Source organism: Mustela nigripes, chromosome 7 (genome assembly GCF_022355385.1).
Source record: "Mustela nigripes isolate SB6536 chromosome 7, MUSNIG.SB6536, whole genome shotgun sequence".
NCBI classification, from domain to species: domain Eukaryota; kingdom Metazoa; phylum Chordata; class Mammalia; order Carnivora; family Mustelidae; genus Mustela; species Mustela nigripes.
This window is the reverse complement of record NC_081563.1, coordinates 37,425,233-37,440,345: the sequence shown is the minus strand read 5'-3', so window position 1 is coordinate 37,440,345 and position 15,113 is coordinate 37,425,233. Positions and strand designations below refer to the sequence as shown.

At 47.4% G+C, this 15,113-nt stretch overlaps 1 pseudogene; it reads left to right on the top strand.

Moving 5' to 3' along the window:
* The first annotated feature begins 14,384 nt into the window (after positions 1 to 14,384).
* Positions 14,385 to 14,493, top strand: LOC132022934 (small nucleolar RNA SNORA40; annotated as a pseudogene).
* Positions 14,494 to 15,113: the final 620 nt, after the last annotated feature.

The window sequence follows — 15,113 nt, the reverse complement described above, 5'->3', positions numbered from 1 at the left end:
GCTCCGGGGATGGTTCGGCGGGGCCTGGCGACCCACCCTGGAAGCACCCGCGGGCGCCTCAGCGGCCGAGAAGAGCTAGCACGCAGCGCGCGCCGGCAGCCATCACTCTGGCGACACACGCCGCCGGCCCCTACTTATAGCCCGGCGCCGCGACCCGCGTGACCCGCCGCGCCGCGCCCCGTCTCCGGAGCCCCGCCCCCGGGATGGCGCGGCCCCACCGGCCGGCGTGCCCAACCGGGTGAGCCCGACGGCGGCGTTCATTGGCCGGCTTCGCGCCGGCGGCCACGCCCCCAGCGGGGAGCCTGTCCACGTGGGGAGGGCCAGCCCCCTCTCTGCAGCCTCGCCCTGGCGTCTGTGCCGGGTCTCGCCGCACCGGTGCGTTACTGGGGGAGGCCGTGGGGGACCCTAGCGCTGCCGTCGGAGGTCGCCATGCGGGGTTTTAGAGGCCGCGCGACCAAGGTCATTCCTAGTCCCTCCACCTCGCGGGTTCACAGTGCTGACCGCTTCGAAAGCCTCCCTTTGAGCGCACTAGTGACCTGTCGCGCGTCCAGAGGCCACACCGGGCCGAGTTCCCCTCCCGGCAGTCCAGTGACGCTGCGGGAGAGCTCGAGCCGTCGGGCTCCGGATCCAGTCCTGGCACGTTGTCGCACCTGTGACTTGCCCTTGGCCAGAGAAGCTCGGGCCCTCGCCGGGGGAGGGAGAAGGCTCACGTGGTTGCTTTGCTCCCGCAGTCATGCACTTCGGTGAAAACAGAAAGACTGAAGAGTCACGAGAACCAGGTTGTCTCCCCGTTATGGCGCAGAGCCTTAGGAAGGCTGTGGGTCATTAATTTCCTGCAGACCTGTGTTTTCTGCGTCGTGGCGGTGGCGGGGGGTGGGGGCTGTCGGGGTGGAGAAGGACACTGCTTGTGATTCAAATCCTGACTCCTGTTTGCTGCAGTGTGTCACCTTGAGCAAATTCCAGATCTCTCAGACTGCACTGTCACGAATGTAAGATGTTAGCATTCAGTACTTACTTTGTGGCAGGACTTAAATTGAGTTAAGGAACGCGAATGCGACCAGCACTCAGTAGGCACAGAATGCTAATTTCCGGTTTGTTCTTAATGTAAAAACGCCTGTTTTGGGATGTAGGAAAGGGTGTAAGGGGACGTTCTCTGTGCATCCCAGAAGCTTTCCTATTCTCTTGATGTAAAAATTGATTTCTGGTCTCCTACAGGGCATATAATGTAGTTTTGACGTTAATAAGATTTACTCTGCACGTTTGGGGGCATTTATTCTATTATGCAGCTTAGGATCAAAACTAATCATGCCAGGAGATTAAAGTCGTGCTTTCTTGTCGGGGTGGTAGTGAGATTGAAGGATTTCAACCAGAAATACTTACCAGGCTTGGAATGTTCTGGAGCCCTCCCCACCTTTTTGTCATCTCTAGCAACAGGACACAGAATAGCAGAAGCAAAGATGCTCTAAATCTTTGTCTGGGACATCTGTGGAGGCTTAAACCGCACATGAGTATTCTCTGACCTATCTAGAACAGCTGATGGAGTTCTGTGAGTAACTCACAAAGCTCTAGGTCACAAGATCATGTCTGAAACAGAAAGTGCGTGTCTGGGAGCAGTGACCCTAGAATGCAATTCTGATGTAATTCTCACCTTAAAATGTACTCCTCCCTCCATCTTCAATTCATTCCAAGGTTATGAAAAAATTAAATGAAAGGACTGATCCGTTCAAGGTCCTTAGTGTTCGGCCGTTTAAAACGATGATTTTGGGGTGCCTGGGTGGCTCAGTTGTTAAGTGTCTGCCTTAGGCTCAGGTCATGATCCCAGGGTCCTTGGATCAAGCCTGGTGTTGGGCTCCCTGCTCAGCAAGGAGTCTGCTTCTCCCTCTCCCTCTTGCCCTCCCCCTGCTCATATTCTCTGTCTCTCTCAAATAAATAAAATCCTAAAAAAAAAAAAAAAAAAACAATGATTTTGGCTTGGGGGAGGTGTGTGAAATATGTGAAGGGGATTAAGAATACCCTCACCGGAGGTGCCTGGGTGGCTCAGTGGGTTAAAGCCTCTGCCTTTGGCTCACGTCATGATCTCAGGGTCCCCGGATCAAGCCCCACATCTGGCTCTCTGCTTGGCAGGGAGCCTGCCTTTCCCACCCCCTCTGCCTGCCTCTCTACAACAAGTAGTCTCCGTCAAATAAATAAATAAAATAAATAAAATCTTTTAAAAAAAAAAAAAAAAGAATACACTTTCTGTGATGAGCACTGAGTAACAAACGGTTGAGTTACTATACACCTAAAACTAATAGAACACTGTATGTCAATTATACTTGAATTTTAAAAATAATAAAATTTTTAAAACAATAATTTTCAAAGCAGTTGTTTGTAAGGGAATTGCTTAGGACGTTTCACAGCATGTGCTTTTTTCATTTTGTCCATGGGCATGTTTTTTCTGGTCTGTGGTATTAGCCCTTTAAGTTCGCAGATATTTGCAGGACAACCTCTGAGTGAGGAGGTCAGGCAGCCACAGGGAGTAACCATCAAGGTGAGAGAGCACAGTCCAGACTTCTTGAGATGGGTTTGCAGAGAGTCAGGGTCCCTGGGGCAGAGAATCGAAGAAACTTCCCCTTGCGTTACAGGTGAATTCTGTCAACAACTTTAGGTTGGTCCTATCCTTCCTCCTTAGGACAAAGAGTGCCTTGATCAACCAGGCTATGAGGAGGGAACATTTGGGACTGGGGTGGGTCCTGACCACCTCACCAGGGGTAAGAACATCAGTAGGGTATAGACTGCCCTTAGACACCTGAAGTTGCCTTGACACCTTGACACCTGACACCTTCATCCTCCCATAGGGGAGAAGAGGTAGGTCTCTGCCTATAAGAGAAGTTAAAGTGCTCTGAAAATGGGAAGAGATAGACAGACCTTCAAGTCATACACAAATTGTACTGGTTCTGACCTCCTCGCTGAACTTGGAAAGAGGGCAAAGACCCTAAGGATAATGTTTCTCTGTTCGAGTCAAGGTGTTGGTGCACACTCTAGGATCTGAGTGAGGCCATTTGGTCTAGTGGTAAAACACACAGATTGTAAAGCCAAACTGCCTATTCTGCTATTCGCTAGTCACGTGACCAAGGGCAGATAAATTCTTGCCTTATTTGCCTCATCTGTAAAGGGGAGATGTAGGGGAGTCCCTACACTATAGGGCCATCATGAGGACAAGGTATATAAAATTCTTCTGAAGTTCTCACCCATGGCTGGCACTACTTGAGCATTCATCTTCTTAGTCAACTGTGGAAGGCCTACTATGTGTCAGAGCTGCCATCTGGGCCCAGCTCTTTCAGACTTCTCCCACTATTTATAGAAAATGAGGGGTCACTGGGACCTGCTGCCAGAGGGGGAGGCTGCAGTGTGTGGCAGAGGACACATGTGGGCTCACTGTGTGAGCCCTGGAGTGGGAGTGGGAGTGGGAGGCCTGGGCCTGGCCCAGGCTCTAACTGCCCACAGGATCTTTGGTAGATCAGAGTCACTGGCCCTGAGCTCACAAGCCCAAGGGTCCCTCACCCATCCACATCCTCAAAGTGGAGAGAGAAAAACAACCTACTACATACTGCTAAACACCAACCCAGGCACTATCGGTTTGGAGTTCTCTCCCTAACTTGATGGAATGAAGCTTCTGAGAGCTGGGAAGGCAGACCCACCAGCCCCTCCAGACCTGCCAAAGTGGAACAAAACGAGGAGGCAACACCACTTCTGCACTTCCTGAGCCCGAGAGGCTTACAGTCAAGGAAATGCATCTGAGGTCACTGTCCGATGAGCAGGAAGTAAGCGTCCTGGAAATAATCTCCTTGGAGGGGCAGTGACTGCAGTGGGAGTGGGAACAGTGTGGAACCAGACTACGATCAAAGACTTCAGAGGCTCTCCCTTAGGACTTGAATGGAGCACGGAAGAGAAGGTAGGAACCTTGGAATAAAAGAAAACCACCTCCCTTCTACCCACTACTCCCTTCCTCTTGGCTACAGTCACAAATGAATGAGGTAGTAATATTGTAATATTGTAAAAGTTTATAATGTGCCAAGCTTTGTTTCAGGTGATCTGTGTGTATCATCTCATGGGACCATAAAGCTCTAGCTGATGTACCTTATTTTACAGACAAACTGAAGCACAAAGAATGAAGCAACAAGTAAACCAGTGAAGAATGTAACAAACTGCAAGTTTGTAGGTGCTCAGTCCCCCGCTGTCAGTAAGTACACAGGTAAACATGATGCTCTTAGGTGTTAACTTGTATTTGCACTTCAGTTAACACTTTTACTTCCATCTCCTTTCCTCCTTATTTTTATTAATTGTTTCTTTAATGCCTGCATTTTAAGCCTCTTTGAGTCCTGTTGGAATGGAAAGGGCATTTCCAGGAGACCTGACTCCAAGACTGTCCCCAGTTTCCCCAGAGTACAAAGAGGCAGGAAACCAAGGGCACAGGTTCTCTGCAGAAATAAAGTCAATGCAGTGGCCTGACCATGTTTCAGAGCTACTGAAAACTCCAACCTCTTGAGACTTCTCAAGAAAGAAAATCTGTCTTGCACCCACCTGTAGTCAATGCTTACAGGCAATAGCTTCAGAATAAATAAATTAATAAGAATGAATGAATAATAATAATAAAGTAAGGACCATGCATCACCATCACCACCAGCACTTTCCCACCTGTCTTCAGACACTTCCTCTGCCTTCAGACACTTCCTCATTCCCCATCAAACAGGATTGGGAGCCCACTATCCATGGCTTGGATCCACGGAAAGTTCCAGACAGAGATGGAGATTAGGGGAAGGGTACTTTTAAGCACAAGGACAGCCGAGCTCTGATGTGGAGACACTGGTTGAGACTGGTCTCAGGCCAGTGTCCCACAACAACAAGGAGCCAGATTTGGTTGCCTCAGGCAAATGAGTTGGTCCATTGCTCTGCCCACATAAGAAGTGGGGGGGACAGGGCCTCCCACTCCAGACTTTATGTGCCTCCTCCTGAATGCTCACTGCCTGGTCTCTTTCCTTTGTTTTTTGGTTTTTTTTTTTTAAGATTTTATTTATTTATTTGACAGAGATCACAAGTAGGCAGAGAGGCAGGCAGAGAGAGAGAGAGAGCAGGAAGCAGGCTCCCTGCAGAGCAGAGAGCCCGATGTGAGGCTCGATCCCAGGACCCTGGGATCATGACCTGAGCCGAAGGCAGAGGCTTTAACCCACTGAGCCACCCAGGCGCCCCTCTTTCCTTTGGTTTTGAGTTCATACATCTGCGTGTGATATATGGCCTAGGACCCAGACAGAGGGGAGAGAAAGACAGCTCTTTTTTTTTTTTTTTTAAGATTTTATTTATTTGACAGAGATCACAAGTAGTCAGAGAGGCAGAGGGTGGGGGGAGGGAGCAGGCTCCCTGCCAAGCAGAGAGCCCGATGAACGGCTCCATCCCAGGACCCTGGGACCATGACCTGAGCCCAAGGCAGAGGCTTAACCCACTGAGCCACCCAGGCGCCCCCAGAAGGACATTTCCTGGAGCTTGAAACGGCTTTGAAGTCTCTGGTTCTCCTTCGAGCCAGCTTGCAGGACAGCCCAGTGTTTTTGAACAATTCTTCAGAAACACCTCTCTCTGGAGACCTAAACTGGGACTCCATTTTCTCCAAGGCCCACATTTCTCAGCTCTTACCGGGAAAGCAGGGAGGAAAGGCAACTTGCAGGAAACTCAGGAACTGTGTGTCATGAAGATCCTGCGGCAGAAGAGGGGAAAGGGGTCAGCTCACTGCCACCACACCCCAGGCCATGTGGTTTCAGGCTGAGAAAGTGAGTGGGCTGCAGGACGTGAGTCATCCCCCTAGCCATTCCAAGGACGAGGTAGAGGGGAAGGGTTCCAGGCACGGCCTCGCTTCCCCTAGCTCTTCATTTGTTCATTCACTCAACAAATAGTCTACTATGGATCGGGCAGAAAAAGCAAGCTTGACCAGCCCATGCCCTCACAAAACACAAACTCTTTCCATCTAGAGCTTCACGCTGAGGACCGGCCACAGAGGCAACAGCCAAAGAGCAAACCTTCTACCCAACCCCGCCAGACCTCCCACTCCTGTACCCAGCTCACACGGCTCCTTTCCCAGTACACCCTTATTACGTTCCCTCAGCGAACATTTCCAGGGCGCAAGAGAGTGCCAGGCCACACATCTCAGAGTCTACCCCCACACTGCCCCACCTCCTGCTCTCCACAGGCTCCCCCCTTTGGCTGGCTCAGAGCCCCTCAGTTTTCCCTTCACCTCAGCAAGAGAAAGCTGGCCAAGAAGAACCCCACAGGGCCCCGTGGGCAAAGCTGAAGAAAAAGCTGTCTTGGGGGAGAGAACAGAGCCTAGGCAGGTCCAGAAATTCAGGTGTCTGGGGACTCAAAGAGGGGCTTCAGCGGCTGGAAGCTGCCTTGTGGGAGACAGAATCTGAGCAGAACCCAGTTTCCTCATTTTCATCAGGCAAATCTATTTCCGATGACAGGGACCTTCTTCCCCACTGCCCAGAACCTTGTTCCTTAATGTGGGGTCTGCAGACCCTCAGGAAGGCAGTTGGCAGTCTCAGGCCTCACCCAACCCTACTGAATCAGAATCTGCATTTTTAACAAGGTCACCATGTGATTCATATGTACATTACAGCTTGAGAAGCAATTAGGGGAAGAAGAATGATTTTTGTTACCTGGTAAGTTTAGAAACATTATGTTAACACATTCTTTCTCAGCTGGATGTTGAAAAGCCATCCCTTGTTTTTCTATATTAAGTCCCAGTTTCCTGAGCAAGTGCTCCTACCCCCCCCCCTTTTTTTTTTTGGCTGAGGAGTCGTTTCAGCACACAGGGATCAGGCGATCTGAAATCAGAATCCTGGCTCTCCCATTTCCCTGCCAGGACTTCAAGCAAATCTCCGAGCCTCACACTCCTCTATAAAGTGGAGATAATAGGGTTGTTAGGAGGATGGAATAACTAAAGGGCCTGGCCTGTACCTGGCATTTAGCAAATATGTAATACATGTGGATACTGATTGGATTTGGGTGTCCCCAAATTCCCTACTCACTACATTTACATCGTTTAGGTTGAATGCTTCTGTGGTTGATGGTCTCCTCTATTAGGCTCAGATTCCTCTTAGCTTTATTTTCCAAAGGTGACTTTATTTCTTGGGGGCGACTTTCTGTCACTCCCAAGATACCTCCCTTTCAGGACTGTCCGTTTAATTTATTTATTTATTTATTTATTTATTCTTTCTTTTCAGAGAGAGAGAGGGAGAGAGCGAGCACAGGCAGACAGAATGGCAGGCAGAGGCAGAGGGAGAAGCAGGCTCCCTGCCGAGCAAGGAGCCCAATGCGGGACTCGATCCCAGGACACTGGAATCATGACCTGAGCCGAAGGCAACTGCTCAACCAATTGAGACACCCAGGCGTCCCATGTCCGTTTAATTTATTCCATACTTGCTCTCTGCAGGGAACTGGACTTTCCTTTCCATCTTTTTTTTTTTTTTTCCATTCCAGTATGTTAACATACAGTGGTGTGTTAGTTTCAGTTGCACAGTATAGTGATTCAGCCATTTTATATATTACTCGATGCTCATCATGACAAGAGTGCTCTTAATTCTCCTTAGCCATTTCACTCATCTCTCTGGTAACCACCAGTTTGTTCTCTATAGTAAAGAGCCTGGTTTTAGGGGTGGGGGGTGGGGAGGTCAAGATACCAGGTGGTGGGTATTATAGAGGGTACAGATTGCATGGAGCACTGGGTGTGGTGCAAAAATAATGAATACTGTTATGCTGAAAATAAATAAAAAATAATTAAAAAAAAAAAAAGAGCCTGGTTTTGAGGGGCATCTGGGTAGCTCAGTCAGTTAAGTGTCTGCCTTTGGCTCACGTAGTGCTCTCCCGGTCCTGGGATTGAACCCCTGAGTCCGGCTTCCTGCTCCATGGGAAGCCTGCTTCTCTCTCTCCTCCCCACTTGTGCTCTCTCTCACTATCTCTCTCTCTCTCTCTGTTGCTCTCAAATAAATAAATAAAATCTTTTTTTAAAAAAGAGTCAGGGGACGCCTGGGTGTCTCAGTTGGTTAAGCGGCTGCCTTCGGCTCAGGTCATGGTCCCGGTGTCCTGGGAGTCCCAGATCGGGCTTCTTGCTCGGTGGGGAGCCTGCTCCCCCTCTGCCTTTGCCTGCCTATGCCTGCCTGTGCTCACTCTCTCGATATCTCTCTCTTCGACAAATAAACTCTTAAAAAAAAAAAAAAAGAGTCTGGGTTTTTTTTGTTTTTGTTTTTGTTTAAGATTTTATTTATTTATTTGACAGAGATCACAAGTAGAAAGAGAGGCAGGCAGAGAAAGAGGGGGAACCAGGCTCCCTGCTGAGCAGAGAGCCCAATTTGGGTCTGATCCCAGGACCTTGAGATCATGACCTGAGCCGAAGGCAGAGGCTTTAACCCACTGAGCCACCCAGGCGCCACAAGTCTGGGGTTTTTTTGTTGTTGTTTTTATCTAGGTTTTTTTCTTCCTTCATTTGTTTTGTTTCTTAAATTCTTCATATGCATGAAATCATGTGGTATTTGGTTTACTCCGATTTGATTTCACTCAGCATTATACGGTCTAGATCCGTCCATGTTATTGCAAATGGCAAGATTTTAGTCTTTTATGGCTGAGTAATATTCCATCCTGTGTGTGTGTGTGTGTGTATACCACATCTTCTTTATCCATTCAACTATGGAGGAACACTTGTGTTGTTTGCATGTCTTGACTATTGTAAATAATTCTGCAATAAACATAGGGGTGCATATATCTTATCAAATTAGTGCTTTTATATTCTTTGTATAAATACCCACTGGTGGAATTACTGGATCAGATAGTAATTCTATTTTTATTTATTTACTTATATTTTAATTCAAATATAGTTAACAAACAATGTGATGTTTCAGATATAGAATACGATGATTCACCAGTTCCATATATCACTCAGTGTCAAGATAAGTGTACTCTTAATCTCTTTCTCCTATTTGACCCATCACCCCATCCACCTCCATAATTCTATTTTTAATTTTTTGAGGAACCTCCATACTGTTTTCCAGAGTGGCTGCACCAGTTTGCGTTCCCCCCAACAGGGCATCCTCTATTTTTCTCTGCATCACCACTGACACTTGTTTTCTGTGTTAGTGGTTTTAGCCATTCTGACAGGTATGAGGTGATAGCTCACCGTAGTTTTTTTTTTAAGATTTTATTTATTTATTTGACAGAGAGAGAACACAAGCAGGAGTAGCAGCAGGCAGAGGGAGCACCAGATACCCCACTGAGCAAGGAGCCTGATGTGGGACTTGATCCCGGGACCCTGGGATCATGACCTGAGTTGAAGGCAGAGGCTTAACCCACTGAGCCACCCAGGGGTCCCTCATTATACTTTGGATTTGCATTCCCCTGATCATTAGTGATGTTGACCATCTTCTTCATATTTTTCATCTTCATATGTCTGTTCATGTCTTCTGGCCATTTTGATTGGATTATCTGGTTTTTGTGTGTTGGAGTTGTGTAAGAATAGATTTTGGATACTAAAGCTGCTTCATGGAATTGAAATTTTGGGGTTTTTTTTAAAAGATTTTGTTTTTAGGGCACCTGGGTAGCTCAGTGGGTTAATCCTCTGTCTTCAGCTCTGGTCATGATCTCAGGGTCCTAGAATCAAGTCCCGCATCAGGCTCTCTGCTCAGCGGGGAGCCTGCTTCCCCCTCTCTCTCCCTGCCTGACTCTCTGCCTACTTGTGATCTCTCTCTGTCAAATAAATAATTAAAAGCTTTAAAAAATATATGTATTTTGTTTTTAAGTATTCACTACCTGCAATGTGGGGCTCACACTCACAATCCTGAAATGAAGAGTTGCACACTCCCCCAACTGAGCGAGTTAGACACCCCAGGAATTAACTTTTTTAACTGTGACCTTGGATAATGCCTCCGAGGATGATTCATAAAAACCTCAAATCTGTAGATAGGGCTCTTATCCCCCTGGTTCTAGATACCTCCAAAAGCATTTTCATTTCATCTTCACATCTGTGTGATGTAGATGTTGTTGAAAACCAGCTTCATGCTTTGAAGCCAAAATATAATCCAAAGATAGAGGTTGGGATAGAGAGGAATAATAGCCTCATTCCTTTGCCTGGCAGCAAGCTATGGCCTTCAAAGACTGCAACCCTGCCCGGGGGAAAGGACTGGGGGGCGGGGGAGGTTATAGGGAAAATTTTTGTATATGCTGCCTGCCTCCTTAGTCATTAGTTATTTTCAGGATGCTACCAGGTTCCTGAAATGAAAAACTAAGAAGGGAAGAGGGGAGATTTGCAGAAGAGAGGGAAAAGGTTACTTTAAAATCAAACTTCGGGGGCACCTGGGTGGCTCAGTGGGTCAAGCCTCTGCCTTCAGCTCAGGTCATGATCTCAGGGTCCTGGCATTCAGCCCAGAATCAGGCTCTCTGCTCAGTGGGGAGCCTGCTTCCCCCTCCCTGTCTGCCTCTCTGCCTACTTGTGATCTCTGTCTGTCAAATAAATAAATAAAATCTTTTGAAAAAAATAAAATAAAATAAAAAATAAAAAAATAAAATCAAGCTTCACTGAAGCATTGAGGCAGCCATTTTGATTTTTGTTCAACTTTATGCTTTTAAGAGGTTTCATAAGCAGAACGAGTACTATTACCCCATCTTATAGGGATATGAAAGTCCAAGAGCCCACAGCCAGACAGTAAGTAGGGGACTAGGGCCTGGAACACTGGCACAATGGGCCCTGGCAGGGAGTCAGCGAATGAATAACTCAAAGGCCAATGTTCTTCCCTCTGGAGTTAAACCAGAGAAGCTGCTTACTGAAGTGAAGCTTCAGGCCAGATAAAGCAGAAAGAAGGAAAGGAGAATGTACTTCATTTTCTAGGATGACCTCAACTGCAAGTATTCTGTTCCATTTGCCCCATAAAAATTCATATTTATCAGCCCTTTGTTCTATCTCGTTCACAAAATGTGGTCACTGAAACTATCACACTAGATAGTGTTTTAAAAACCACACTGTGCAGATATTAAAAAGAAAACCCAGACTCCAAATGGTGTCACTTTTGCTAGGCCAAGTCACCCAATTGGGGCTTGGTCCTTAATCTAATGGCAGTTCAAACTTTCCCCAGAAATGTGGTCTTAACCAGTTAGCCAGGAATTTTCTGGTAAACACCAGTGAGGTCATCTGTCACAGAGGCCCTCTCCATCCCCCCCCAAAGGAAGATGAGGTCATCTACCCAATAAGACCTTTGTTCTTCCCCTTAAGGGAAGAAGACCTTGCCTGAAAATATCCTTTTTTCTCTTTTGCTAATTATTCTACCCTCCCACCCTGCCATCAGCCTCTGTTTCTGCCTATAAAATCCTTCTATTTTGTGCAGCTCTTTGGAGCTCCTTTCTATTTGCTAGATGGGATTCTGCCTGATTCATGAATTATTGAACAAAGCCCATTTGATCTTGAATTTAAGTTTATTTACTTTTCTTTAGTAACCTCTATACCCAACATGGGGTTTGAACCCCCAGATCAAGAGTCTCACCTTCTTCTGACTGAGCCAGCCAGGCACCCCAGATTTGGCGGGGGGTTGTATGAATTTTTTTAAAGAGTTTATTTATTTATTGGACAGAGAGAGAGCACAAGTAGGCAGAGCAACAGGCAGAGGGAGAGAGAGAAGCAGGATCCCCACTGAGCAGGGAGCCTGATGCGGGGGGAGGGGGGGGGGCTCCATCCCAGGACCCTGAACAGAAGGCAGACACTTAACCAACTGAACCACCCAGGCGCCCCTGAATTTTGTTTTTTAACACAGAAGACCATATAGTTAAAATGCCCTTCCATAGAACCTTAATTTTCTAATCTAACCCCCATAATAACCATTAACAGCTCAAGTTGTATACACAAATACATGTCAGTCATATTTTAATAAAGTGGTTTTTAAAAATTCCTTGTGAGCGGCACCTGGGTGGCTCAGTGGGTTAAGCCTCTGCCTTCAGCTCAGGTCATGATCTCAGGGTCCTGGGATCAAGCCCTGCACCAGGCTCTCTGCTCAGCAGGGAGCCTGCTTCCTCCCTCTCTCTGCCTGCCTCTCAGCCTACTTGTGATCTCTGTCTGTCAAATGAATAAATAAAATCTTTAAAAAATAAAAAAAAAATAGAAAAAATAAAAATTCCTTGTCATATACAAAAACATATTTTTCTATAATATATAATATACATTTTTCTTTTTTTAACCAAACGAAATACCACCATGCACAATTACACAACTTGTTCTTTCCACTTAACATTGTCTTAGATAGGGCGCCTGGGTGGCTCAGTGGGTTAAGCCGCTGCCTTCGGCTCAGGTCATGATCTCAGGGTCCTGGGATCGAGTTCTGCATCGGGCGCTCTGCTCAGCAGGGAGCCTGCTTCCTCCTCTCTCTCTCTGCCTGCCTCTCTGCCTACTTGTGATGTCTCTCTGTCAAATAAATAAATAAATAATTAAAAAAAAAAAACATTGTCTTAGATAACTTTGCCTGTCATTGTAGACAGAGCTCTTTCTTTCCTTTTAATATCTGCATAATAGTCCATTATAAAGTGTGTGTGTTTGTGTGTGTGTGTGTGCACACGCGCGTGTGCCTGTGAATGTTTTCATCTTCTGTAAGAACAACACCCACCCAGCAGATAAAGGGGAAATGCCAGTTTCAAGGCTCAGGATGTTTTAGATCTCCTTCCGATGATGGCCCACCCAGACCTCCATCCACACAAGCTACCTCTTCAGAGCGTCTTCACGCTCAGTCAGAATGAAAACTTCTGACTCAGCCCGAGCATTGGGCTTCCTCCCTTCCCCTTAGGTCCTCATCACCCCTGCCCCAGCATTTTTCCTTTCATACTGTCCCTCCCAGCTTAGATCTGTCTTCCCACCGCTTCTCTCCAGAGCAGGCTCCCCCAGCCCAGCAGGGAGCAAGCTCCTCCTTCCCTTCCGGGGGTGGGGGGTTGCATTTGCTTTTCTGCTGAGGTCCCCCTCACCGCCACCTCCTTGCTTGTTGATGCTCCTACCTCCGCCCTGGCCCGCTGGGGGCGGTGGCTGTTCTGTGCTCAGTGTCGGTGACTGGACCCTGAAGGGACACAGACTCTGCCGCCAAGAGTTCTCCATCTGTAGTTACTCACCGTCTCTGCAAAGGCTGGCTGGGAGCTTTTGGCTGCGAATTCAGATGATTAACTCGGTCCTTGCCCCCTCTTCCTTGTGGTTACCCCACTTTCATTTCCTCTCTGCCTGCTTGTGCCTGCATACCTAAAACACGGGCCAGAGCATTCTTGTGTACAGCCCTCTGGACGGTGTCAACCCACCAGAACTGACCAGGGCTGATGGAGGAAAGAGAAGGAATCTGTGGCAAAGGGGAAAAGGGATAATTGCTGGTGCTCTGGGTCCCAGTCCCCAGGGAAGGACCCCCCCTCACCATTCACAGACAGTGCCCCGTCTGGCCTCACCAACTTCCTTCTGCTGCCTAACCACAATAATGAGGACCAAAGACAGGGGGGGGACCCAGGACCCAGCCCAACTCTGAGGGACAAGGAGATGCAAAAGTTATGAAATCCAAGATAAGCATCTCCATCTACCTCCTCTGGGTCCTGTCTTCTTCATCTTATCCTTTCTCCTGAGCAGATTCCGTTCTCTCTTCTCCGTAATCTTCCTTCTACCTTCAAACTTGCATGGGTTTCCCTTTGCTCCCACTGTGGCTTCTACCTGCTACGTGCTTCTTGACATAATGTCTTCTGTTACCTTCCCCTCCACCAGCTCTCCTTGACACTGAAATATGTTGTCCCCTTCTCCACACCAGCAGAAATCCCTGTCACCCCTTAGCTTCAAACCCCGGGCTTTTCTCTGCTCTGTTCTGGAAGCTCCTGTAGTAAATAATGCTGACAGACCTCTTTCTTTTCTGCTGACATCTGTTTATTCTCCACCTCTCCAGTTCCATATTAGTCTCCTTCCCTGGTTTCTCTTCCACCTTTCCCTTCCCGAGTCTCTCTCTCCCCACCTTGTCCTACCTCATCTCCCTTGGAAGTCCCATTTAATCCCCTGCAGTCCTCCATCCCCACCTCCGTCTCCGTCCTAAATGCCAACTGCATATTTCTTCCATCAAATGTAACACATGTAAATCAAAATTTCTCTCAACTTCTCACACCCCACCCCAAGCAGCTGCCTTCTTATGACTTCCCTTTCATGGTGACTAGAGCAGCATCTCCAAGATGTTCTGAAGCTTCCTTGGTACCCTTTGGATCCTTCGACTCCCACTCTGCACCACTTTTTACATCTTCAAAATTTCTGGGACAGCTGACTGGCTCAGTGGGTGGAGCATGTGACTCTTGATCTACCGGTTGCAGGTTCAAGTCCCATGTTAGGCATAGAGATTGCTTTTAAAAAATTAAATCTTGCAAAAAATAAATCCTCTTTTGCAACCCAGAACTCATGGCTCAGTATGAGTTTTGATACAGATAAGAAGGAACAAGATCCGGGGTGCCTGGGTGGCTCAGTGGCTTAAAGCTTCTGCCTTCAGCTCAGGTCATGATCTCAGGGTTCTGGGATCAAGCCCTGCATCGGGCTCTCTGATCAGGGAGCCTGCTTTCCCCTCTCTCTCTCCTTGTGATCTGTCAAATAAACAAAATAAAAAATCTTCAAGAAAAAAAAAAATTAAATCTTGGGGCACTTGGGTGGCTTGGTCAGTTAAGCATCTACCTTTGGCTCAGGTCCCAATCTTGAGGTCCTGGAATAGAGTCCTGCATAGGTTCCCTGCTCAGTGGGGTGTCTGCTTGTCCCTCTGCCTCTGCCTCCCCTGCCTACTTGTGTTCTTTTGTGTGCACTCTCTTTCAAATAAATGGATAAAAAATTTTTAAAAGATTTTGTTTATTTGACAGAGAGAGAGCAACAGAGCATTAGCAGGGGGAGTAGGAGAGGAAGAAAGAAGCAGTCTCCTCCCTGAGCAGGGATACTGATGCAGGGCTCCACCCCAGACCCTGGCATCATTACCTAAGCTGAAGGCAGACCCTTAACCAACTGAGCCACCCAGGTGCCCCTTGGTAAAATATATTTTTTTAAAATTTTTAAATAAAAATAAAATCTTTAAAAAAAA